The 27,405-nt window shown below is 42.1% G+C and overlaps 1 long non-coding RNA gene and 1 pseudogene across 1 annotated transcript; both read right to left on the bottom strand.

Moving 5' to 3' along the window:
* Positions 1-1,077: 1,077 nt before the first annotated feature.
* On the bottom strand, positions 1,078-2,631 carry LOC124688921. Its single transcript, XR_006998670.1, has 3 exons — positions 2,532-2,631; positions 1,770-2,017; positions 1,078-1,404 (listed from the first exon to the last, which is right to left on the bottom strand). It is a non-coding gene; the product is annotated as an uncharacterized LOC124688921 (long non-coding RNA).
* A 3,475-nt stretch (positions 2,632-6,106) lies between these two features.
* LOC124691026 lies at positions 6,107-13,540 on the bottom strand (annotated as a pseudogene).
* Between the last annotated feature and the right edge of the window lie 13,865 nt (positions 13,541-27,405).

The following is a 27,405-nucleotide window of genomic DNA, read 5'->3' as shown; positions in this document are numbered from 1 at the left end:
ACCACATGGCGCATGGAAAATAATTACATCCATTGGAACCAACATACAACCCCAAGTTGTGGAGTTCGCCCGACAAACCCGTAACAAAATGCAACGATGTAAAGCATGGTGAGATCATGTCCTTAAAAGACCTCAACATGCATGCATAGACCCAATTTGAATATCTTCATCCGAAGCAACAAAGCTCCTCATATCCTAATTGTGCTCAAAACAAATCCAGGAAGTGATACATAAAAACATCATTATAACATGGTATGGAAAAATTCACATGCAGATCAATTTTTTTTTATGAGAACATGGACACTTGTGCAGCTATCAAGTCCTAATGGAAGTAAGGCTCTCATAAAAGGTACTAATGGGAAGCCCAAACGGAGGAACACGTCTGGAGTTATTAATATAATACCGACAATGATAGCTAAGAGCCTAAGAGGCATGATGCAGCAAGAATAAAACGGAAGCTCAAATTGGCACAAACTGAGGATATAATTGATGCTTAGAAAACATATTATAGTGAAGTAATAGAAAAAATCACTTTCTGAAACTTGATTACTTAAGACATGAAACAAAAAAGATGACATCAGTCGTGGGGAAAATATAAAACCTAGGCAAAGCATATAATAACGCTAAAGTGGAAAGGAATTTATGTAATATCTTCTTAATGCATAATATATTTATAGTACTCAACAAATGACAGTGAATAGACCATCCTGCAAATGCATCTAGATTGCGACTTGCCATGATGATATTGATTCTTTTGAACATGCTACAATAAACAAGAAATTGTAATAAAATCAAGAGAAATAGCTCACATCATGATAGAAAATATCTTTAGTGAGATCTAGCACGAATATCATGAAAAAAGGAGCAAGACTATGAATGAGTTCTAACATATATCTTTGTCAGTCTTTTACTCGCAATGGCAAACCAAAAGGTCACCTGCGCATCTTCTTGGTCATATAAAGCTCATGACAGTCCAACTATAAGATCTACTTGCTCAGTAGATCTGTAAGGTAGTGCCCATTTTTTTAACTAAAAAAATGAATCAATGCATCCGTGAATTGTAATGCCAAAATCCTCGGTAAAATGATCAGAAATGATCTTTAAGAATAGTAATCAACATTTTCTGGTTGCCCAGATCACTTCCATTTTTCATGAAATAAGTCTTAACCTAAAAATATACTATGACACAAGCATTGTGAGTTGCAGGTTCTGAGACGTTTTTGTCAACACAGAAAACAATACTGACAAAGTAATTTGATGCGTGACAGAAATCTTATATCATACACTTGAATTTTGTTTTTCGGAACACCTTTATGCATCACCTGAAAGCGTACGTTGGCTCATTCGTCACTTCTCTTTTTTCTTCACTTTGGACATATTGAACTTGTAGGAAAATCCCTCACCCTGGAATTGGTCTTGATATAAATAGAGGTGCATCTCAATCAACTTTGGACATGATTAATAATTTGAATTAGTAGATGTTCATGGCTAGCTAGCCACTGTGGCGGTAGAACTGGCAACTGCCATGTTCTCGTCTTAGAAGGCTTTGGATCATATGCCTTTCCTCTTTATAGTTTACTCTTTTATTTATTTCATACTTTCGTTTTGCAGATCAATTACAGTAGCAGAACCATATTAGTTTAATTGGCATATCAGTTGTAGGGGCGCGCTGTCTCCGATTACACCATCGGACAACGCGAGTGGTAGTCGCACACATGGAAGCCATGGGCGATAGCAACCAAAGCCAGCAAACAACCGAGTGCACTCACCCAAGCAACATTCAAGCATGCTCTCCCTCCTGAGATATTTTCACATTTTCTTTTCAGTGGGCTTCAAGCATGCTCGTACGGACCATCTCAAAACAGATCAGGGTACTCCAGTGCAGCATCCATGCATAGTAGTGGAGAACATTTGGAAGAAAGATGGTATGCTTCCTGACGATAACGTTAGCTCTAACTAATTCAGTGTTGTCTTGATCCACTTGATGATATAGTTCCTTAGTTGTGTACAACTGAACCTGCAGAGGTTTTATAGATTAAGAATAATATGATCACTTTATATGTAAAAATGCAGATATTTCTTAACGTGATATAATGTGCTCATTTTGCAGTTGAAATTTTACCATTAGTTGTATAACTTACAGGTGGATCTGAAAAATGCTCCGGTGGAAAGACTAAAATGGGCAAGGGGCTCTAGCTGACAAAGAGCATATGGATGTATGGAGCTCCCTGATGCTGATTTTGTTCATGGGTGTAAATAGCGTGCAAAACCACCGTATGACCATTAGCTTGTTAGCAACTTATGCTTATTAAAGTTGAATTTGTTCATATTGCTGATACAAACTGATATGTAGGTGGTTGTCATAACAGAGAAGGACGACACAACTAACATCCAAGAATTGAGTTATGTATAACTTGCGAGTTTACTGAATGCCCACCCACACAATATGCAGGTTGAAAATATGTTGCTCAAGAATTAATTTTAGGAGTACAAATATGACAGTAGCTGATAGAATTGAATAAACATTATACCTGCAGAATCATGTATGAGATTTTCATGTGTTTATCCTGCAGTCCATAAGCCATAAAGCCTGTCATATTTCTGAAGGCTCTGCCGGTTGTTAGACATTAATATGTTCTGAGGTTTAACAGTAACCTGATCAAGGATCATCAGACATGACCCCGACTCATTCATGACGGGCATATAACAGAGACATCTCTGTAAAAGGGACAAATGATCAACTATTCATAATTTGGCAGACATTTCAGGCAAACATGAACATGTTTCAGAACATTCTGTCCGGAAATATAAAAATGTTCAGAGGGTTCGATGTTTGTCGGTCCTTTTCTTGCTTATCAGGGGGAATGCTTATTTTTAACAATTCACAGGGAGAATTATTGATCAGGCAATTTTCAATATATATTGTTAACCATGTTTTAATTAATCTGCGTATATTTCCGTTTGATTTGAAACCAAATCATTCATTCTCCATGAAACTGCAATTCGCCACACCAAATTAAACAACGACGCAAAATCAATCTCGGTCGTGCTCGCCAAGGGGAGTCAAGCAAGATCCAAGAAACAACGGACCACTCAGGCCCGGGAAAATTCTAGCAGACGACAGGCAGCGACACGCGCTGAACACATGAACCACCACGCGTCGATGACGCGGGGGGGGGGGTTGACATCACATCGACGCACCTGGTGATGGCGTCCTCAATGGAGGAGAAGGGCGTCCTGATTCCAAGCGTTTTCGTACGCCATCTGCTCCGCCGCGCGCTCGCTGCACCCGCCGCTGCCTGCGTCGACGATGATGATGCAGCGATGCCGACCGCGCGCGTGCTCTCCGCACCCGCCGCCGCCTGCGTCGACGACGATGACGCACCGATTCCGATCCCCTGTATCGGCGAGAATGCCAAGTCGCCGCCGATCCCCTGCTGCGGTTGCTGTTGCATGGCGGAGTTGCGGCGGCTGCTGCTGTCGCGGAAATATGCGTGCCTGCTTCGGCGCAGACAAAGAAGATGAGCAGAGGACATCAACCAGGCATGATCTACAATCTACACCCAGGAGATTGGAGGTGGATACGTGAAGCAAAGTGAGCAGGTAGCGGGATTGCCGTCCATGTGAGGCAATCACGGCGGGGAAACCGCAGCAGGGGATGCCGTCCCGGCGTCCAGGATGAGCCAACTCAGTCCACGAACGTCTCGTGTAGGGGAGAACGCAGATTGAAAAAGGTTGGGTGGGCCGCCGCTCGGGGCAAGAGGAGGTCCGTGGAGATGGAGCTAAACCATCGGCCCATGGCCATGGAGGCCAACCGGCCGGCACCACGAAACCTCCGGCACGCAGACGGTGGCACTCCTCGGCCTGCCTCCCTCCGATGCTAGGCGATGTCCAGGCGCTGCTCCTCCCGTCACGGGCTTGAGGCGCATCGGGTCGTGGCTGTGGCGGCCACCGGTCGGCCGCCGGCGAAGACCTCCTGTAGGCGCACGAACCCTCCTCTTCCTTTACCCAGGACATTTTTTTTGACGGATTTGAGGAGACCTTATCCTTGGAAAGCTCCAGAAGCCATGAAGACGCTCGGGATATAGACACACATGAAGCACCGCTTTGACTTGTTGAACCAACACGTGAAGAAACAGCACGCGGGCTACAGTCACATTAACCACACACCAAAAAGAGCAAAGAAGCACTTAGAACTCCACCAAAAAATCTTAAAGAGCACCTAGATTGTACACAGAGTAAACCAGTGAAAATCAAACCATTCAAACAGCCTACGTGTTAACACCAGGTTAATTCAGAGAAGGTCTCAAAATTATGAGAAAAAAGATGTTTGTTACTCTTTAATAATAGTAGTTAAGTTATTAGGATTCAAGGTACTAATTCTTTTTTGTTCCTTTCAAACAGTTCATAGAGGTACCAACTTGTGTTTGTGTTATCGCTTCACTACAGAATTTTGACCGCGTTTGAAAGAGATGGCATCTAAGGTATTTAGAGACTTCTCAAGCAAGCAAGTTTTCAAGATTTTTTTTTTGTTTCAACTGAATGTTTATCTATAACTCATGAGCAATACTGTTCTATGCCAAAATTGTCAATTTATCACATCGAACCATTGCTCCAGATTGTCTTTGCAACTCGGTTTATTAGTTATATGTTTTTTTCTACATGTAATCTTAGCTACCTTAGTTGACCTGCAGTTGTAGCTGTTTTTTTGCGAAACACAGTACAATCAAAGACGCTCATACATACGTGCACACATTCACCCCTATGAACGCATGCACACATACCCTACACCTATGAGCACCTGCAAAAGACTGTGACGAAGAACTGATCCGGTGGGTCTTAAGATTGACGAAGTCACGACAAACACCTCGCTATCGACGGGAACATCACCTCCCACTGAATAATATTACGTCTTTATAAGACATCAAAGTGTCAAACCTGTGATTTGAACTCTGGTGAGATGGAGGTACCACTGCCCTCCTAAGCATCCAACCACATGCTGGTTCTCGCGGCTGAAGCTGTTTTATTAGCACGGTTTCTGGCATGCTCTTTCCTCTCACCCTTTATCTTTCTCATGAGCAATATTTAGCAATTACGATTCATACTTGCGATTTGATTTAGGTTTATTGCTTAAGAATTGTTTTTGATTCTCATATTGATGCTCTCAGGTTATAGATAACAACTCTGATCAACCCGTAGCAACGCACGGGCACTTTTACTAGTAATAATAATAATAATAATAATAATAATAATAATAATAATAATAATAAGACATAAGCCCCTTTGACTCGCTGCATATGCATTTTGGCGTGCTACTTCAATCTCGTCTACTTCACGAGTAGGAGGTATATGGGGGGTGAAGTTGATGATGGCAGCTGTGATGGACTTGTCGGGGCATAAGGTGTTAGAGCGCCGGCGTACTGCTGAATTTGTTCGGAGCTCAGACAGCATTGACATATCTGAAGGAACTACTATCCTACATCTGGAGAGTAAGCTAGTTAAGTAATGCTACGATACGAATCCAATTGCAGGCACTACAAGCTGACAATACAATGAACAGGCACTACAAGCTGACAATACAATGAACTAACATTTGATGGGAGCTAGAGAAGGTCTATCAGTATCAAGTTATGATAAAGGACGTACCCAGTGCTGAGAGCTCCCGCACTGTGCGGGGTCTGGGAAAGATGTTAGTGGCAAGCCTTACCCTCACGAAGTGCAATGTGAGGAGACCGCGACTCGAACCTGGGACCTCTCGGTCACAGGCGGTGAGGCTCTACCGCTGCACCAGGCCCGCCCTTCAGTATCAAGTTATGATATTGCAGAGATTTATAACACATAAACAGAGTTTCTCCACTATCTAGAAAGTAAAAATAGAAACCTAATAAACCAAGTATCTACCTAAAGTCCTAAAGTGAAGGATCTACCGGCCACAAAACCATACAGTTTTAGATCAAGCATAAGCACATCTATAGCTGTTTAGTGCAGCCAAGCTAAGCACAAACACACATCAAAGCATTGATGGTACGATAATCACAATATAGAACGCTTGGACTTCATACCTGGTCATCCTTGAGGTACAGGACCATCCAAATACCCAGACATATCACGAGGAACGATGAAGGAGCCACCAGCCTGGGGTCCCACTTTCCCAGATGTACTGCTTGTCGCCGTTGTGCTTGGTGGCCACCACAACCCTCTCAACCACAAGGTAGGCAGAGTAGAACCTGACACCGAACTGCCCAATCATGGACATGTCCGCGCCGGCGGCGAGCACCTACATGAACTCATTGGTCCAGACCAAGACCTCACGATGGTAGGATAAACCGGATATACGCCAGTATATTCCATCATACTGTGATGAATATAAACGACTTTTGCATTACATGACATAAACATAGAAAGTCAGATGATATGGACTACTACAAACCAACAACAAAAGACTGAAGTAAATTATCTTAGGGAACAGATAACTTAGAACAGACTATTGGCTACATCTAGCATAACTATTGGCTACATACATCTTCAGCACCTTCAGATCAGGCATTCAGGCTCTTTCTCAGGCACCATGCACATAACTTGCAGACATGGCTGGTGGAGCACACTGAACCAGTTTGGTGACGCATCGCTCTTGTTGTTTTTCTCGATCATCCTGGACTTTCCGTACAGGTCTGATAAACTTATTTGCCTCCATTAATATTGTTGCAGTTATTCACCATGTCGTTGACAAAGTACCAGCAAACTGTGCTTTGCGGAGCGACCCCAGCAGCAGCAGCAGCGGGAAGGCAAGGTGTAGACCTCCCGGTTGCCATGTCAAAGACCATGCCCTGATCCCTACCCCTCCCGCCGATCCAGTAGACACAGTTACCCTTGAACCCTGGAACACCTTCAACAGGGGGCATGGACACCGCGTTGTTCCTCCCGAGAAACACCGAGTAGCCCCCCAAGTCGGTCACAGCGTCCCAGCATGGTTGGCGCTGCGGAAAACACCTAAAGACAAATACTTCATTCTGTGCTACACGACGATGACCGCCTCCTGGCAGCCGCACAGTAACCGTGCAGCTCGAGTTCCTCCATATCTGGTACAGATTACCCTTGCAGAACACCAGATTCTTGGCACCAGTGAAAACAGAGACTGTGTTGTATGGCGGGGCGAAATTGGTTGCAGGGTCAAACGGAAGGGCCGTGACGTTGGCCGCCGCATTCAGGTCTGGCCCCAAAGATCTCCTACGAATGAAATCATGCTGTTGTAGGATCCGCCACCTAGCAAGTTGAGCATGATCTGCCGGACCTGAGAGTGAAGGTGGTATCGTTGGCAGTGATGATGGGCTGTCGACCATAATAAATTCCCTGCGGCGGCGGCGCTCCGGTAGGAGCAACACGTGGACGTCTCCATAGTGCGTGAGGCAGTAGACTCTGTTATTTTCATCATGGTAGACGATGTCAGCGAGCTGGTCTCCGTGGGGGAGGCGGATAGGATCGAGGATTGCCCACCTCCTGGCCCCGGCGGTGACGTAGGCGAGCCTGTCGAGGTCGCAGATGGCGACGGCGGTGAAGTCGTCGCTGGCGGGGCTGCGCGCGAAGACGAGCTTGGACTTTGGTACCCACCTGCTGCTGTATATCAGTGGCGGCAGGAGGATCTCGGTGGCGGTGATAGGGTTGAAGAGGCTGAACATGATCTGGCCACCGTTGATGCAGAAGGAGAGAGCGAGCCATCCGTAGCTGGAGCCTACGCAATGTGACCCCAAGGGGATGGCCTTGAGCTCGAAGGAGCGGCGCGTGGGGACCGAGGCGGCGGACGGGCGGCACCTGTCGTGGTCGGGGACGACGAGGAGCAGCGGGAACGGCTGCGCGAGCGCGCGTCGCCACGCAGTGCAGGCCCCCCGCGCGCTGGCGTAGCCCTTGAGGTCGAGGCTGTCACCGATGAGGCAGATGAGCTCCGGCGGCAGCTCCTCCCAGAGCATGGCGGATTCTGTCTGAAAATGGTGGCGGCGCAAGTGGAAGGCGACGGACGGGAGCAGGAGAACGGGTTGCGGCGGCGGGTGAAGAGGTGGGATGGAGGAGCGGCGGAGGAGGAGACGAGCTAGGTAGTCTGATCCGCCGCCGCCTCCATGTGAACCGTCGGGAGTGAGGGAGTGGGTGTGGCTGGCCGCCCGGGAGTGATACTTGGGCTGGGCCGACTAAACAAGATGGCCCACGTAGGCTTAGATCAGCAAATTATATTTAATAAAGGTGTGATCTATTTTCTTCAAATTATTTAATAAATACTTTTTTCCACTCAAAAAATTTAATCAATAATTTTTGTAATCCTAAATATACTTTTTTTTCAGGTCGTTTTCTCCCCTTCAAAGTAGAAAACTTAATGTAAACATCGTGAAAGAAAGAAAAATAGATGAGTATAGTTTCTGATAAGTGCATGTGTAATGAAGTAAAATACTCACTCTGTCTCCTAAAACTTGTCTGAATTTTTGTTAAAATTTAGATGTATCTAGATGTTGTTTAGTGTCTAGAAACATCCTAATTTAAACAAACCTTAGATAATTTTCATGGAACGGAGGAAGTGCATCTTTAACCACATCACACAAGGAAATGGACATGTTTCCAAAAAAAAAGTAACAAGTCATTGAAATAGTTGAGGCATTGAAATATTATTTTAGAGCTCTGGAATCTTTCCATGATATTAGAGAAAAACTGAACCTCAAATTCTCAATGGAAATTATAATTATAGCTGCCAGGAGTAAATGGATAGTGAGAAATAATAAAATTTTCAAGAACCAGAGGCCTACTTTTCAAAGATGGAAAGCAATATACACAGAAGAACTAAGAATGGTGGCTCATAAAATGAAGAAAACATGCAGAAAGTTTCAAGGAGTGGCTACAATCACAAGTTTAGTTTTTTGTTTTGTTTAAGGGTTTTGGTTTTTTTTTATTTTTAGTTCTCTGTAACCTTTTGTACTGATTTTACTAATAAAAATTGCTGTGGGATTTTTCCCACTGTTTCACCCTCAAAAAAATATAAATTTTTATATGCCTTGATTAAATATATTACAACGCAAATACGTAACTCGAGTGAAAAGATATCTTCTCGCAGATGTTCCACATCACTTCTCTGCTCTCTTTTCTTGATCTCTTAAAGTAGACACTGCAACAGAATCAGTGATCAACACAGTTACCCACATTCCACATATTCTTTTGGGAGAAAAACCTTAAGATTCTTGTATCGTTGGGTGAAGCTCATGCTAGCATGCATTACTACAACAAGTAATCCTGGTGCGATCAAAGCCTTCTCATGGCTCTATCCCTCCGTGCACTCTTTCTGCGTAAGCTGCAGCTAGCAAGCGGTGCGTGTGCTCGCCAAAGCTCAAAGGCAGCGAAGACCGAAAGGTTTTCTCCTCTCGCGCAACCTCTCAGGGCTCCTTTGATTCAAAGGATTTGCATAGGAATTGTGTAGGATTTGGTTCCTATGAGAAAATTTCATATACATGTTGTTTGATTCATAGGAACATAGCCTATAGGAAAAATTCCTATAGGAATCTTGTAGTGTAATTCCTATAGGAAAAAAACATTAGCTCATACCTCATGGAAAAATTCATTTGCTACAATCAAACAAACTTCATCTTCCTATAGGATTCAAGTAGACATGCCATTCCAATCCTATACCTTTCCTATTCCTATGTTTTTCCTATTCTTCAAATCAAAGGAGCCCTCACACTCATCTCCTCCCCGTCCCTAGGGTTTCTGCCGCCGCCGTCCCTCACCTCTCTCGCCGCCATCCCCTTGTACAAATACAAGTGTCTAGCGATCGATCAGTTACCAACACTACACATATGCCTAACACGCTGCTCTTGAGTCTTGCCCCACGATTTGAAGCTTTCTATACTGGAAGATGATGTGCCATGTAGCTCATCTCTCAGCGCCAAGGATGGCTAAAAAGAAAAGGTGCCAGCCACACGCGCTACCGGCGGGCGCAAGTATGCTCGATTCGTATAAGCCCCTTTGACTCGCTGCATGTGCATTCTGGCGTCCTACTTCAGTCTCGTCGACGCGTGTTTTCTCCTTTTGAGAAAATATACCCCAGTGTCACCACAAGTCCACGCCTCATAAAGTCAGCACAGAAGCTAAGCTGATTAGAATTAAAGGAAAAACGTAGCTAGCCTCATGCTTGCACGCTAATGCATACGGAGTACAGTGGTACAGTTCACGTATAGTGTCTCTAGGTGAGTGAAATAATTACATGAGCATGGTAGATCGTGCCATGTTAACGAGCACAGGTCAGCTCAAAATCTATCTGACCCCTGCATTGTGGGGATGCTACGCTTAATAATGCAGAGCGCTGATGAAACCCGACCCTTCATTCATTTGCAGTGAGGAATCCATACCCGTGATGCAAGTTTCAGGCCTTCCTGGTTCATGCAAAGAGTAGAGGAAAAAACATAGATATAGGACAGTTTGACAAAACTTATGGTAGAGAAAAAACAGAGTCTCAGTTTCGGAAGGAAAACACGCGAATTTTACAATCGACTTGAAGCCCCATTTGGAATTTCTACACAAGGAGTAGGAAAAGATCTTTGGCGGCTTATAGTAACATTTTAGGTATACCATTTCATTTGGTTTGACTTTCATCTTCATGTTTTCCTATTCATGCGAATCAAACAAGTCAGTAAATTGTTGGTGTTTCCAATCCGTCTTTTGCACATGCATTTCCCTCTCATTCCTATGTTTTTTCTATTCATGCATTTTCAGAATCTTACGAACAAAAGAGTCCATGTATTTAAAGCTAGATTCTGAGGCCCCATTGCCATCAAATTCTCGTAATGAAATACAAGCTCTTCCACATGTTGCACTGCACCATGCGACAAACACGACAAATGTATTATCACATTGTTTGCAAATGTTTCAAATGGAAAAGCACACACGAACAATGTTCAAAATAGAAAGGATAGATACAGTACATAGCAGACAAGGACATCAATTTTCTCATAGTTCTATTCAGCTCCATAGCCTCGTCCATGGCTTCCTCTCATCCTTTTACGGCCCTTATCTTCAAGTGAAAATGTGCAGGAGAATGAATGAAGAATTTGAAAGGGCTTTCATAGAAATAATTCCTATGGACCTAAATTTTCCATCTTCTTTAAATAAAAACCCTTTAGTTCAAAGGGACACTTAAGACTCCTTTGATTCATGGGAGTTTCAAAGGAATTTTGTAGGGTTGAGATCCTATGGATTTTTTTCTGCAGAAGCCATTTGATTCATAGAATCAAATCCTATAAAAATAATCTCATGGGAATCTTGTAGCGTAATTTCATAGGAAAATACAAATAAATTAGACCTCGAGGTAACTTACATCACCGAATCAAAGATAATTCATCTTCATGTAGGATCAAAGTAAATATGGCATCTCTATCGTACACGTTTTCTATTCCTACACATTGTAGTATATCCTATGACTTAAAGGTGCTTTTATTGTTTGACTTAAAGGAGCTTTTATTGTTTATTTTGCAGTTAATTAACATGTGCCCAGCCTTTTCATCAGGTAACATGCTCAACGAGGCGAGATGAAAGACAAGAAAGATAACAACTAACAAGAAATGTTTGATTCCACAAAAGGACAGATCAACTGTATTAAGATCGCAAGTCCCCCCTACCTCCCTTAAGTAGCCTATATTATCTCGTATGAGGCATGCAACTCCTGTAGGATGGCATTTTGATGATAAAAGGGCCTATATATATTTTTTCCTTTCCAAAGATGCCACAACACATATACTAGCTACTAGTGGTGATCTCCTTTCTTTTATTCTTGTTTCCTCCTATATTCTATCAGGTGAACTAGCCAATTATTTGTGTCGGTGAACTTCTTTACAATAAATTCTTTTTGGTAAATGTTCAGATTCCACCAACAGAGCAACCAGTCGCCTTGGTCATGTCTTCTTCCTAGGGTCTCTTATGAGAGCAACAGATTTTGCAATTTTGTGGATGTTGCACAACCTATTTTGATATGCTGCAAGTGGCTTTGTCTTTTGCGTACATATACGCATCGCGCTGCATCAGTTCTAGGCGCATTGTAAGCAGGTCTCTTTATGTTGCCAATGTATTTTTTGCGTTGCCCTGAGTGCCATTTCTAAATGTCTCTTAGTTTGATTTTCCTTTCACATACACTACAAGAAATTCAAGGTGCCGACGGTCAGAATCTCACGACATCGTGGCAGGCGAATTTACCATCGGCGTAGGCTATGGCGCCGGTCGTTGGCATAGCCCCTCTGACATAGAGGGTAACATCCGTTTTGTCAGTTTTTCAAAAAAAAATAACCATTTTTCCAAAAAAAAATTGAACTGTTTGACAGTTTAATCCATAATCATGCTTAATACGAGGTCGAATTACTTATTAATAGTCCACCAATCTTTAAACTGCTCCCATCCTAACACGATTTACTTCTTCGTTCCTTCCAGATGAGCTTCCGACAGATAAGTTATACTTTGTTGATAATAATACCCTATCAATCCTATTAAACCTTGCGCCATGGCATCACACTTCTTTATTATTTGAATTCCAAAAAAATTATTTGACTAAACCATAATGAATAAGTAATAATAATCTTGAATTCAAATAACAATAAATGAATTTTACTTTTGTTTTAAAAAAATCACCGAAATCTAAAACCTGAAAAATCTCCTATTCCCTTTTTGATTTGGAGGAATGCAAAAAATGGTAAACAGCCATAGGCAGTAGATATCATATGTAAATTATTTCGTAGGTACATTTTCATATAAAAACGTTTTCATCGGAGGTCGTATGTAACCAGAAAAACCGTTTTAGCGAAACATGACGCCATTTTGCGAAAAAAATCAAAATTCATGTTTGTTAATTTCCCTTGCAACTAGATGACATGGCACATGAACATCTCGAAATATTTTACTTTTTGCAATTTTTATCAATTTGTTTTTGTAAATTAGAAAGACGATCCAAGGGGGTGCATGGGGCAAAAAACATTCAGAACTTCGCCATCGACATAGGATTTTACGGTTGGCGCCGTCGCATTGCCGTTACGGCGAATCCTTCCAATGCCACGTGTCCCAGAGTACGCTGACGGTAGGCCTTGCCCTACGCCGACGACAATTCCTACGCCGACGGTGGCCATCGGCCTAGCATGCCCCTACGCTGCTGGCTTACCTGGGCTGACCGCCCTTCTGGGGGGCTCCCAGGCTCGTGCCCTACACCGATGGCCCCGATAAATGGCCGTCGGCGTAAGTTCAGGCCATCGGCACCTTGACTATTTTCTGTAGCGATATGGTGTGGCATATTTTCCAACGGTTTGTAAGTACTAATGCGGATTTGTTGCGTGAACGTGTTTTAATTGTTGCATTATTTTTGCACATTTTCTTCTGACCATGGGTAAAATATCTGGGCTTCCACATTGCACTAGTTATACATTTCTGACCTCAGATTTAAATGAGGTCGGATAGCCAGGGAGAAGATTAAGTTGGTGAAAACTTCAGCCCACCGACGGCTAGGGTTGGCATTGTTGTTTGCATGTGAATCCATTGGCTGGGGTACAGGGACCGATGAAAATATCTTTTTCCCACACAAAACTAGCATCTTTTTCCCACACAAAAATTATTTGACTGGGGTACAGGGACCGATGAAAATATCTTTTTCCCACACAAAAATTATTTGACTAAACCATAATGAATAAGTAATAATAATCTTGAATTCAAATAACAATAAAATGAATTTTACTTTTTTAAAAAAAATTACCGAAATCTAAAACCTAAAAAATCTCCTATTCCCTTTTTGATTTGGAGGAATGCAAAAAATGGTAAACAGCCATAGGCAGTAGAAATCATATGTAAATTATTTCGTATGTACATTTTCATATAAAAAACGTTTTCATCGGAGGTCGTATGTAACCAAAAAAGCAGTTTTAGCGAAACATGACGCGATTTTGCGAAAAAAATCAAAATTCATGTTTGTTAATTTCTCTTGCAACTAGATGACATGGCGCATGAACATCTCGAAATATTTTACTTTTTGCAATTTTTATCAAATTTTTTTTGTAAACTAGAAAGACGATCCAAGGGGGTGCATGGGGCAAAAAACATCCAAAACTTCTCCGTTGACATAGAATTTTACGGTCGGCGCCATTGCATCGCCGTTACGGCGAATCCTTCCAAGGCCACGTGTCCCAGAGTACGCTGATGGTAGGCCTTGCCCTACGCCGACGACAATTCCTACGCCGACGGTGGCCGTCGGCCTAGCATGCCCCTACGCTGCTGGCTTACCTGGGCTGACCGCCCTTCTGGGGGGCTCCCAGGCTCGTGCCCTACACCGATGGCCCCGATAAATGGCCGTCGGTATAAGTTCAAGCCATCGGCGCCTTGACTATTTTCTGTAGTGATATGGTGTGGCATATTTTCCAACGGTTTGTAAGTACTAATGCGGATTTGTTGCGTGAACGTGTTTTAATTATTGCATTATTTTTGCACATTTTCTTCTGACCATGGGTAAAATATATCGGGCTTCCACATTGCACTAGTTATACATTTCTGACCTCAGATTTAAATGAGGTCGGATAGCCAGGGAGAAGATTAAGTTGGTGAAAAATTCAGCCCACCGACGGCTAGGGTTGGCATTGTTGTTTGCATGTGAATCCATTGGCTGGGGTACAGGGACCGATGAAAATATCTTTTTCCCACACAAAACTAGCATCTTTGCCCTCAAACTGCAGCAAACTCGATCGCAACGCGCACACACGCGACATGCCGTCCGGTGCTCCTGCGTACATGCCTCGAGATCCACGAATGCCGGTGGTCCAATGTGGTCGCTTGGAATACCTGCAATGCAGCCTGCGCTTTTGCCTCCCTTTCCTTCGTCCCTTCGCATGTACAGTAGTAGCAAATCTTGGAGAAACTTTAGCCCGTTGTAAGATGGCAGACTCTATTGTACCCCTGTGTTAGCGACGATTCACGCTACGTGTTTGACATTTTCGGTTGATCACGAATGAGCATCCATTTCTTTCTTCGGGACCGATCGATCGAGTTGTACTGTACGTGTTAGTTCTGTAATTCAAACAAATACGAGTAGAGGACTAGGTGCTAGTTTGGTGTTTGTCACGTTGCTAATTACTACCTCGACAACTCTCTAAGCTTCCCTTCACGTCAAATTAGGGATATGAAAGGAGTGGAACAACTGTGATCAATGCAGCCACCCGTGTTGGGTAATAAAATTCTTGGCTGTATCCAATCGTGTAGACACCTCCATAAATGGGTCTCGATCCTCGAAGCGTTGAATCGGTGATCATGAACGGAGCATAGTTGCACATCTGTAGATAACCTGCATAATAGAAGAATTTGTGTCATTAAAAACCTTGTCGTTTCTACACAGCCAAAGCGACCATACAACTGCAATCGCTCCCACTCGGATAATCGTTTTATACCTTGAATCCACTCCATTTAACCAATTTCCAAATATATTGGTTGTACTACGGGGTGGGTACAAGGTAGAACCTATCTGAATGATTGACCATATAGATCTAGCAACCCGACAGCTGAAGAAAAGGTGTTTTATTGTCTCATCTTCGTGACAGAACACATATTTCTTGCAACCCTGCTAGTTATGTTTTACAAGGTTATCTTTAGTAAGAATCACACATCGACGAAGATACCAAGCGAAGACCTTAGTTTTTAATGGTATCTTCATCTTCCAGATGGATTTATTATTTAAAATCGATTGGGTATGAATGCAAAGGGCTTTATACATTCAGGCTACCGAGAATACACCATTCGACTCCAACAGAATTCATCAGTCCCCGTGGATAACTGTATTAAATCTTACAGCTGAAGCAGTTCGTTCCAAGAGTTAAGGTGGGGACCGATAAGATCACGTTTGAACATTACCGAGGGTGGAGAAGATTTTTTTTTTGAACCAGGACTGTGAGGCAAAAGCTCCACATAAATTTTCTTTATATTAAAGCAAATCAAGGAAACTGCACAAAGTGTTTATAGGGAGAAAAAGAGAAAGAACTAACCTAAATACAAGACTTCTCCCAAAAAGCCTACAACCTACAGCAAGGACTTAATCCAACTCAACAGAGTATCCTTATACTTTGCTTTGATCCTATAATACAGCAAGGAAATATCATGAATGAACTTTGCCTTCCACTTTCCAAAAGTGGGCTTCTCTTGCCTAAAAATTTTCCCATTCCTTATAATCCAAATATTCCAGCAGGCAACCATCACCACTTTCATAAAGAAAGGTTTACCAAAACCTTTTCTAGCTTCTGCTACTACAGCTTGAAGATTATCATTGGACACCCAAGATATTTGGAGATAATTCCAAACTCTCACACTGAACATACAATCAAAAAATAAATGAGCTCTGTCCTCATAATGTCTTCCTGGACATAGCTCACAATGAGTATCAGAAGTTACATTAACCAAGCAAAAACCTTTATCTTCATAATACATCTAGATTTCCAGAGCCATTTATAAACACTTGGTACCTTGATATGTGCATGTATCAGCTTATATAAATTTGCAGAAGTATACTTGTCACTCCATGTATAAGACCACACATCATTCTTATCAGACAACTGATTTTGCTGCAATAGTAATGTCAACTCCTGAAACTGCTGATATGCAATTTGGGACAATAGCCTATAAAATAAATTTGTAATGTCTTCCTCCATGTAGACATCTCGAGCTGAGATCTGACTATTTAAAGCATAAGAGAACAGTTATGGAAACCTTAGCTTCATTGGCCTAACAAAACCATTCAACATCCAATTATCCTCCCAGAACAAAAAAGTATTTCCCATGCCAACAGTAACAACAGCCACCCCTCTGAAATTATCAACTAACTTGAGAGCATCCCTCCACCAAAAGGAGCCTCATAAATTCTCAACATGAGGAATCTTATTGTCATAGTGAGAAAACCATACCAAATTGACCCAGTGGATGTCTTTACGATTGTAGAACTTATCTAAGAACTTCATGAGTAAAGAAGCATTCGGTTTCTGAAAGTCCACAATCCCTAGACCCCCATTTTGCTTTGGCTTTGCAATCATTTCCCGGGCAGCAAAAGATTGCTTAGGTTCATAAAATTTATCTCTCCAAAGACACTGATGAAGGATTCTATCCAACTGCTTGGTTAAACCTGGAGGCAATTGCAGGGAGCAAAGAAAATGCAGAGGCATGGAAGCTAGTGCTGATTTGATCAATTGTAACCTTGCTCCCTGAGACAAAAAAACTTGAACTAGAAGTTAGTTTCCTCTCCAGTCGACAAACCAGAGGTATAAGCTCAGAGATAGTGGGTCTAGTCGACCCCAAAGGCGGGCCCAAATATGTGAATGGCATTCTACCAATTTGGCACGCAAATTGAGTGGCCAAAACCTCAATATCCCTTTCTGGAACATTAATAGGAACCATGTGAGATTTATCAAAATTTATGTTTAGCCCAGTTGATCTGGAGAATTTGTCTAGGGCCTCCTGAAGGACAAATTGTCGGGGGGAAGAACCCGGGTAGGGCAAAGGACTGAGAACAGCTGGCTCAAGGCCGGCTGGCCCGCGGCAAAGGCCGGCTGAGGAGCAGCTGGCTGGAGCCGTGGCCGGCTGCCTTGGGAGCCGGCTGGTTCAAAGTCCACGCTGGTCTAGTCATAGCCGTCTGCGATGTGGCTGGGCCGGCTTCAACTTGTCATATCCGACTTGGGTTGTTTCTCCCCTGACCGGCTCGAAGCTGGTGAGCCTTGCAGGAGAAAGAACTGGAAAGGTGATCCGGCTTCTAAAGTCCACAATGATCTCATCCTTCGTAAAGTGCGGGGCGTCGTACGGCTACAGGCCACTCGATGGCGACAGGGACGCTTCCTCCCCATACCGCTGACTTCGGCAGGAGACAAGACAGGGCTTCCACGTCCAACGGCTCCTAACACCGGCGCCTCGGGAAGGAGCGCGAAGCCGGAGCCGGCCAGCCGGCCAGTAGGTCATAGGGACTTCTTTGTATATTACCATCGTCTATATAAGCTGTGTTACCCCTCCCGTGCGAGGGGACGATCGATCATTTCATTCATTCTAGTCTTAGCGCTACTCTGAGAGAGAGACCTTCGTCTACCTTAGCCTCCCCGAGCAGCCGGATACAGCTCAAGGAGTGCCTTTGTACTGTGATACCACTTATATACTCATAGCAGGAGTAGAGGTGTTACCTCCATCGGAGGGCCTCGAACCTGGGTACGTCGCCGTGTCGCTCGTGCCCATACCCGCATCCGGATACCACCGTAGACCATACAAGGAACCACTCTCATTAGCCACCCTATGGCATATGCCGTGACGATACCACGACATTTGGCGCTAGGAGCCACTCTCATTAGCCACCCTATGGCATATGCAGTGACGATACCACGACACAAATAACTTATGACTATCAGCAGGCATGATTAATAATGTGTCATCAGCATATTGGACAATAGGAAAGTCATGATCATTTGTTTCTATTGGCCTGGAGATCAAACCTTTCACAACCAAATCATTCACCACAGTCTGGAGCAAATCTGATCCAAAAGAGTAGAGTAATGGGTGACACGCGTACAGCACGCGACCGTTGGGAACCCCAAGTGGAAGGTGTGATGCGTACAGCAGTAAGTTTCCCTCAGTTAGAAACCAAGGTTTATCGAACCAGTAGGAGTCAAGAAGCACGTTGAAGGTTGATGGCGGCGAGATGTAGTGCGGCGCAACACCAGGGATTCCGGCGCCAACGTGGAACCTGCACAACACAAACCAAGTACTTTGCCCCAACGTAACAGCGAGGTTGTCAATCTCACCGGCTTGCTGTAACAAAGGATTAGATGTATAGTGTGGATAATGATTGTTTGCAGAAAACAGTAGAACAAGTATTGCAGTAGATTGTATTTCAGTATAGAGAATTGGACCGGGGTCCACAGTTCACTAGAGGTGTCTCTCCCATAAGATAAACAACATGTTGGGTGAACAAATTACAGTTGGGCAATTGACAAATAAAGAGGGCATGACCATGCACATACATATTATGATGAGTATTGTGAGATTTAATTGGGCATTACGACAAAGTACATAGACCGCTATCCAGCATGCATCTATGCCTAAAAAGTCCACCTTCAGGTTATCATCTGAACCCCTTCCAGTATTAAGTTGCTAACAATAGACAATTGCATTAAGTATTGCACGTAATATAATCAGTAACTACATCCTCGAATATAGCACCAATGTTTTATCCCTAGTGGCAACAACACATCCATAATCTTAGAGATTTCTGTCACTTCCCCAGATTCACGGAGACATGAACCCACTATCGAGCATAAATACTCCCTCTTGGAGTTACAAGCATCTACTTGGCCAGAGCATCTACTAGTAACGGAGAGCATGCAAGATCATAAACAACATATAGATATAAATTGATAATCAACATAACAAGTATTCTCTATTCATCGGATCCCAACAAACACAACATATAGAATTACAGATAGATGATCTTGATCATGTTCGGCAGCTCACAAGACCCGACAATTAAGCACAATGAGGAGAAGACAACCATCTAGCTACTGCTATGGACCCATAGTCCAAGGGTAGACTACTCACACATCACTCCGGAGGCGACCATGGCGGCGTAGAGTCCTCCGGGAGATGATTCCCTCTCCCGGCAGGGTGCCGGAGGCGATCTCCTGAATCCCCCGAGATGGGATTGGCGGCGGCGGCGTCTCTGGAAGGTTTTCCGTATCGTGGCTCTCGGTACTGGGGGTTTCGCGACGAAGGCTATTTGTAGGCGGAAGGGCAGGTCGAGGGGCGTCACGAGGGGCCCAGATGAAAGGGCCGCGCGGCCAAGACCTAGGCCGCGCCGCCCTGTGCTCTGGCCGCCTCGTGGCCCCACTTCGTCTCCTCTTCGGTCTTCTGGAAGCTTCGTGGCAAAATAGGACCCTGGGCGTTGATTTCGTCCAATTCCGAGAATATTTCCTTACTAGGATTTCTGAAACCAAAAAGCGATGAAAACAGAATCGGCACTTCGGCATCTTGTTAATAGGTTAGTTCCGGAAAATGCACGAATATGACATAAAGTGTGCATAAAACATGTAGATATCATCAATAATGTGGCATGGAACATAAGAAATTATCGATACGTCGGAGACGTATCAGCATCCCCAAGCTTAGTTCTGCTCGTCCCGAGCAGGTAAACGATAAACAAAGATAATTTCTGGAGTGACATGCCATCATAACCTTGATCATACTATTTGTAAGCATATGTAGTGAATGCAGCGATCAAAACAATGTATATGACATGAGTAAACAAGTGAATCATATAGCAAAGACTTTTCATGAATAGTACTTCAAGACAAGCATCAATAAGTCTTGCATAAGAGTTAACTCATAAAGCAATAATTCATAGTAGAAGCATTGAAGCAACACAAAGGAAGATTAAGTTTCAGCGGTTACTTTCAACTTGTAACATGTATATCTCATGGATATTGTCAATATAGAGTAATATAATAAGTGCAATATGCAAATATGTAGGAATCAATGCACAGTTCACACTAGTGTTTGCTTCTTGAGGTGGAGAGAAATATGTGAACTGACTCAACATAAAAGTAAAAGAATGGTCCTTCAAAGAGGAAAGCATCGATTGCTATATTTGTGCTAGAGCTTTGATTTTGAAAACAAGAAACAATTTTGTCAACGGTAGTAATAAAGCATATGTATCATGTAAATTATATCTTACAAGTTGCAAGCCTCATGCATAGTATACTAATAGTGCCCGCACCTTGTCCTAATTAGCTTGGACTACCGGGATTATCGCAATGCACATGTTTTAACCAAGTGTCACAAAGGGGTACCTCTATGCCGCCTGTACAAAGGTCTAAGGAGAAAGCTCGCATCGGATTTCTCGCTATTGATTATTCTCAACTTAGACATCCATACCGGGACAACATAGACAACAGATAATGGACTCCTCTTTTATGCATAAGCATGTAGCAACAATTATTTTTCTCATATGAGATTGAGGATATATGTCCAAAACTGAAACTTCCACCATGGATCATGGCTTTAGTTAGCGGCCCACTGTTCTTCTCTAACAATATGCATGCTCTAACCATAAGGTGGTAGATCGCTCTTACTTCAGACAAGACGAACATGCATAGCAACTCACATGATATTCAACAAAGAGTAGTTGATGGCGTCCCCAGGAACATGGTTATCGCACAACGAGCAACTTAATAAGAGATAAAGTGCATAAGTACATATTCAATACCACGATAGTTTTTAGGCTATTTGTCCCATGAGCTATATATTGTAAAGGTGAAGAATGGAAATTTAAAGGTAGCACTCAAGCAATTTACTTTGGAATGGCGGAGAAATACCATGTAGTAGGTAGGTATGGTGGACACAAATGGCATAGTGGTTGGCTCAAGTATTTTGGATGCATGAGAAGTATTCCCTCTCGATACAAGGTTTAGGCTAGCAAGGCTATTTGAAACAAACACAAGGATGAATCGGTGCAGCAAAACTCACATAAAAGACATATTGAAAACATTATAAGACTCTACACCGTCTTCCTTGTTGTTCAAACTCAATACTAAAAATTATCTAGACTTTAGAGAGACCAAATATGCAAACCAAATTTTAGCATGCTCTATGTATTTGTTCATTAATGGGTGCAAAGTATATGATGCAAGAGCTTAAACATGAGCACAACAATTGCCAAGTATCACATTATCCAAGACATTTTATCAATTACTACATGTATCATTTTCCAATTCCAACCATATAACAATTTAACAAAGAAGAAACTTCGCCATGAATATTATGAGTAAAGCCTAAGGACATACTTGTCCATATGCAACAGCGGAGCGTGTCTCTCTCCCATACAACGAATGCTAGGATCCATTTTATTCAAACAAAACAAAAAACAAAAACAAACCGACGCTCCAAGCAAAGCACATAAGCTGTGATGGAATAAAAATATAGTTTCAGGGGAGGAACCTGATAATATTGTCGATGAAGAAGGGGATGCCTTGGGCATCCCCAAGCTTAGACGCTTGAGTCTTCTTGATATATGCAGGGGTGAACCACCGGGGCATCCCCAAGCTTAGAGCTTTCACTCTCCTTGATCATGTTGTATCATCTCCCTCTCTTGATCCTTGAAAACTTCCTCCACACCAAACTTAGAACAACTCATTAGAGGGTTAGTGCACAATCAAAATATACATGTTCAGAGGTGACATAATCATTCTTAACACTTCTGGACATTGCACAAAGCTACTGAAAGTCAATGGAATCAAAATATCCATCGAACATAACAAAACAGGCAATGCGAAATAAAAGGCAGAATCTGTCAAAACTGAACAGTTCGTATTGACGAATTTTATTGAGGCACCATACTTGCTCAAATGAAAATGCTCAAATTGAATGAAAGTTGAGTACATATCTGAGGATCACTCACGTAAATTGGCATAATTTTATGAGTTACCTACAGAGAATTTTGCCCAGATTCGTGACAGAAAAGAAATCTGTTTCTGCGCAGTAATCCAAATCTAGTACGAACTTTACTATCAACGACTTTACTTGGCACAACAAAACACTAAACTAAGATAAGGAGAGGTTGCTACAGTAGTAAACAACTTCCAAGACACAAAATAAAAACAAAGTACTGTAGTAAAATAAACACATGGGTTATCTCCCAAGAAGTTCTTTCTTTATAGCCATTAAGATGGGCTCAGCAGTTTTAATGATGCACTCGCAAGAAATAGTATTTGAAGCAAAAGAGAGCATCAAGAGGCAAATTCAAAACAAATTTAAACCTAACATGCTTCCTATGAAAAGGAATCTTGTAAATAAACAAGTCAATGAAGAACAAAGTGAATAGCATAGGAAGACAAAACAAGTGTAACTTCAAAAATTTCAGCATATAGAGAGGTATTTTAGTAACATGAAAATTTCTACAACCATATTTTCCTCTCTCATAATAATTTCCAGTAGTATCATGAGCAAACTCAACAATATAACTATCACATAAAGCATTCTTATCATGAGTCTCATGCATAAAATTATTACTCTCCACATAAGCATAATCAATTTTATTAGTTGTAGTGGGAGCAAATTCAACAAAGTGGCTATCATCATATATAGGAGGCATATTGTAATCATAAAAGAAAATTTTCTCCTCAATGCTTGGGGGACTAAAAAGATCATGCTCATCAAAGCCAGCTTCCCCAAGCTTAGAATTTTCCATAGCATTAGCAACAATAGTGTTCAAAGCATTCATATTAATAACATTCCCATTAGCATGCATATAAAGTTCCATGGGTTTTTTAATTCTCTCTTCAAACACATCATGTCCTAATTCAAGATAAAGTTCATAAAGATCTCTCATACTTTTGTTGTTTTCCATTATGTTTAACTAGTGAAATAAAAACATGCATGATATTAAGTAAAGTAAAACAAGTAACTAATTTTTTTTGTGTTTTTGATATAGCAAACAAGATAGCAAATAAAGTAAAACTAGCAACTAATTTTTTTGTATTTTGATTTAGTGCAGCAAACAAAGTAGTAAATAAAATATAGCAAGACAAAAACAAAGTAAAGAGATTGCGATGTGGAGACTCCCCTTGCAGCGTGTCTTGATCTCCCCGGCAACGGCGCCAGAAATTTAGCTTGACACGCGTACAGCACGCGACCGTTGGGAACCCCAAGTGGAAGGTGTGATGCGTACAGCAGTAAGTTTCTCTCAGGTAGAAATCAAGGTTTATCGAACCAGTAGGAGTCAAGAAGCACATTGAAGGTTGATGGCGGCGAGATGTAGTGCGGCGCAACACCAGGGATTCCGGCGCCAACGTGGAACCTGCACAACACAAACCAAGTACTTTGCCCCAACGTAACAGCGAGGTTGTCAATCTCACCGGCTTGCTGTAACAAAGGATTAGATGTATAGTGTGGATGATGATTGTTTGCAGAAAACAGTAGAACAAGTATTGCAGTAGATTGTATTTCAGTATAGAGAATTGGACCGGGGTCCACAGTTCACTAGAGGTGTCTCTCCCATAAGATAAACAACATGTTGGGTGAACAAATTACAGTTGGGCAATTGACAAATAAAGAGGGCATGACCATGCACATACATATTATGATGAGTATTGTGAGATTTAATTGGGCATTACGACAAAGTACATAGACCGCTATCCAGCATGCATCTATGCCTAAAAAGTCCACCTTCAGGTTATCATCCGAACCCCTTCCAGTATTAAGTTGCTAACAACAGACAATTGCATTAAGTATTGCGCATAATGTAATCAGTAACTACATCCTCGAACATAGCACCAATGTTTTATCCCTAGTGGCAACAGCACATCCATAATCTTAGAGATTTCCGTCACTTCCCGCATTCACGGAGACATGAACCCACTATCGAGCATAAATACTCCCTCTTGGAGTTACAAGCATCTACTTGGCCAGAGCATCTACTAGTAACGGAGAGCATGCAAGATCATAAACAACACATAGATATAAATTGATAATCAACATAACAAGTATTCTCTATTCATCGGATCCCAACAAACACAACATATAGAATTACAGATAGATGATCTTGATCATGTTCGGCAGCTCACAAGACCCGACAATTAAGCACAATGAGGAGAAGACAACCATCTAGCTACTGCTATGGACCCATAGTCCAGGGGTAGACTACTCACACATCACTCCGGAGGCGACCATGGCGGCGTAAAGTCCTCCGGGAGATGATTCCCCTCTCCGGCAGGGTGCCGGAGGCGATCTCCTGAATCCCCCGAGATGGGATTGGCGGCGGCGGCGTCTGCGGAAGGTTTTCCGTATCGTGGCTCTCGGTATCGGGGGTTTCGCGACGAAGGCTATTTGTAGGCGGAAGGGCAGGTCGAGGGGCGTCACGAGGGGCCCAGATGACAGGGCCGCGCGGCCAAGACCTAGGCCGCGCCGCCCTGTGCTCTGGCCGCCTCGTGGCCCCACTTCGTCTCCTCTTCGGTCTTCTGGAAGCTTCGTGGCAAACTAGGACCCTGGGCGTTGATTTCGTCCAATTCCGAGAATATTTCCTTACTAGGATTTCTGAAACCAAAAACAGCAGAAAACAAAGAATCGGCACTTCGGCATCTTGTTAATAGGTTAGTTCCAGAAAATGCACGAATATGACATAAAGTGTGCATAAAACATATAGATATCATCAATAATGTGGCATGGAACATAAGAAATTATCGATACGTCGGAGACGTATCAATGGGGAAAGGGGATCTCCTTTCTTAACTCCACGCTTGCACAAAAAAGTTTTACCAGGTATGCCATTCAACAAAATTGCAGATGAGCTAGTAGATAGAATTGTTTTAATCCAACTTAGCCAAATATCATTAAAACCTTTATGCTTCATGACTTGCAGAATGGCCTCATGCTCAATAGTGTCAAAAACTTTAGCAAAGTCAAGCTTGATAATCACAATAGGTTTTTTTGGAAATTTGGCAAAGATATATATACTCAAAAGCCCAAGCCAGACAATCCTGAATGGATCTAGTCTTAAAAACCCATATTGATTCTTGTGCAAACAATCCAAAATTCTATCTTGGAGTCTATTGGCTGCTAACTTTGTCAGAAACTTTAAGCAGACATTGGTGAGTGAGATTGGAAGAAAATCACTGACATCTACTGGAGAAGCTTTTTTAGGCACAAGGGTTATATAAGAGACATTTATATTCTCCAATCTCACTGTGCCAGCATGAAAGTCCTCTGCTAGGTGGTAAAACTCCTTTTGAACAATGGGCTAACATTTTTTGAAGAATAGCCCATTGAAACCATCTAGCCCAGGGCCCTGTCAGGTGGCATATGCTTAACAATTAATGTCATCCATTTCCTTCTTTGTAAAAGGAACATTGAGCTGATCTAAACCTTCCACAATAGATAAAAGGGATGAACGATCAAATTCCATATAAATGCCCTAGGAGAGACCCATTCTTTCCTTATAATTAGTCCATAGCATGCCAGCCATAATTTGGTGATCAAAAATTTCATTACCCTCCTTATCTTTAAGCATGGCAATTGAATTCCTACGAAATCTTTCAGTAACCATGCCATGAATTTTTTTAGTATTATCTTCTCCCCGTTTAATCCATCTCAATGTACATGTTTTCCTCCAATAATTACACTCTGCTAGGAGCACCTCATCAAGATGCAATTTAACCACATTTCTAAAATTAAATTCATATCTGAATAGTGGCCTTCTCTCCTCTAACCCATCCAGAGAGAGAATTACTTGATTACATTAAAAAATTAATTCCTTAAGCTTGGACAAGCTAGTATGCCACTTCTTGATTGCAAACCTTAAGGATTTCAGTTTATCAGCTAAAACAACAGAGCAATAGTCTTTATTAGATTACATGTTCCAAGAATTTTGAACACACTCATTAAACCCTGGCAAATCCATCCAATAATTCTCAAAACGAAAAAGCTTGAACTTGGGTATGTTTGTTCCAATTGTGACTACACAAGGCACATGATCTGACCCTGTTTTAGCTAGTGGCAACAACATGGTATTAGGGTAATCTGACACCCAATTAGCACTGATGAAAAACCAGTCCAGATGTTCTAGTAAAGGCACACTTTGCATATTCGATCAGGTAAAAGATCTACCCTTTAGGGAGAGAAAGTACCTTAAGATTAGGGGGAAGGGAGATTTCGCAAGCGAAGAGCACGGGGAAGGTATCCGGTGGCGACTGCCTCCACAAATCTGCTAGGGCCACTAGTAGAAAAAAGGTCTTCCATCCCAACCCATTAGTCCTCAAATACTTTGGCCCGGGACTAATGGGGTCTTTAGTGACGATTCTGGCAGTGAACCGGGACTAATGCTTCGGCCGGGACTAAAGGGCTATGGCAGGCTGCGGCCGGCGCATGCCTCTTTAGTCCCGGTTGGTATTACCAACCATCTTTTTTTTGCTTTGTAAAATACAAAAGAAAATGATAGAAAATTTTAAAAATAGAATGTTTTTAGATTAGTGTATGTTATGCAACCTACTATTCGGTGAAATTAAGAAATTCCAATTTTCACTTTTTTGCAAAAAAAAGTTTGAAAAATGGTAAAACCGCATTAACGGTTGCATACGACGTCGGAAAAAAAGTATAATATATCAAAATCATCGTGGGAAAAAGTTACATCTGAATTAAAATTAATAATTGCATCCCGCATAAAGATTACGATTACTTTTACCCAACTTTTAGATTTTAAAACTATTTAGGTTTTAGGTTTGGCAAAAAAATAAATATTTTAAAAATTTTAAAAATACAAAATAATACAAATTTAAAAGTTATTTTTTATTTATTTATTCAAGATTATTATTACATTATTAATTTTGTTTATTACAAGAATTATTCAAACAATAAAGA

The sequence above is a fragment of the Lolium rigidum genome, chromosome 2 (assembly GCF_022539505.1).
Source record: "Lolium rigidum isolate FL_2022 chromosome 2, APGP_CSIRO_Lrig_0.1, whole genome shotgun sequence".
NCBI classification, from domain to species: domain Eukaryota; kingdom Viridiplantae; phylum Streptophyta; class Magnoliopsida; order Poales; family Poaceae; genus Lolium; species Lolium rigidum.
This window is presented reverse-complemented; position numbering and strand designations above follow the sequence as displayed.